Here is a 1,311-nt window from a genome sequence, read left to right as displayed (position 1 = left end):
CTTTTTGAGGGGAGCCCTACTTTTTTTTTTTTTTTAGTCCTTCCTTCCTCCCTCAAGTCTTGGGGTATGCAGCAGCACAAACCATTTGAAGTGGGCAAACTGCATCAGAGAATGCATCACAAATCTTTTTATCGTATATTCTTATTTGCTCTGTAAAGTAGAAAATCAGGAGGAAAAATACACATTTAATTTCATGGAGCATGAGTTAGCATAACATGCAACTGTACTGCCCATCAAAGTGATTGTCATAAAGTCTGTTAGGAGTCTTAAAGGCTGAGGGACTGTTAACTTAACGGATGTTTGACATAGTTCTGTTCCATAGGAAGACTACAGAGTAGCATCAAAAGATGTGAGAAGTTTTAAGAAATCTGATTAACAGTAGTCATGAAATCTATTTATGCATTTATCTTCTTTTGAAGTAAACCACAGACCAATTAATTTCAGTTTCCTTTTGTTTCTGTTTCATCCCTTTTTCCTGCTGGATAGCAGGTCAGAAGGCACTGAGTTTCTGGTTTTGATTGTGCAAAGAAGCAGTAAAATGTTTTAATGGAAATCAGTGTGTTTCTAGTGGCACTTTTGCTTTGTGATGCCATTCTCTTTTGTTTGTTATTAAACACAGATACCAAAAACATTTTGAGTTTGCCATGAAAAAGCTGTATTCAGATTTTTATATGCATTCAAGATGGATGTGGAGAGTGCTGTCCAATACACATTCAAATCTTGATTTTTTTATCTTCCTAATAAGCAAGTTTAATGCAATTGAAGCATGATCCAAGTCTAATATTTGTTTTATATCTGACTGTTTAGCTGACAGAGGAGGCAGTTACATGTGTTTGTGCATAAAGCTCTGAACTGAGAACCGCACCTAGACAAGCAACTGGAAGCTGGAAAGCAAGAGAGAATTGAACTTCTTTTCCATAGTAACTGTCTTTGTCAGTTCCCCTCAGAAATGTGTCTTAACCTTTTTGGATCTAGAAGCATGACATCACTGTGCATGCTGAATACTTCTGAATGCTTCAGTAAAATCTTTTCACGGCCACACGTCAATCCTGTAACCAGCCTATGGTATGGAGGCTTTGCAAAGACGCTAGAGGAGATACAGTTGTTGGTGAAAGGGGGAAAAAAGTTCCTGTTTTATGAATAACATAAGTGATGCTGGCAGCAGGATTTGGTGTAGAAGCATTTTGCCAACATGCATATGTTAATTTGACATGTAATTCATCTACAGATGAATTTGCACACCAGCAAAATTCTGAGTCTCCAGGTAGCTATAGGTTGTCACTATGTGGTGGCAGAATGGCAGCTGTTTAA

The sequence above is a fragment of the Buceros rhinoceros genome, unplaced genomic scaffold, assembly GCF_000710305.1.
Source record: "Buceros rhinoceros silvestris isolate BGI_N320 unplaced genomic scaffold, ASM71030v1 scaffold7049, whole genome shotgun sequence".
NCBI lineage: Eukaryota > Metazoa > Chordata > Aves > Bucerotiformes > Bucerotidae > Buceros > Buceros rhinoceros.
The sequence above is the reverse complement of the archived record's forward strand: the minus strand, read 5'-3'. Positions refer to the sequence as shown.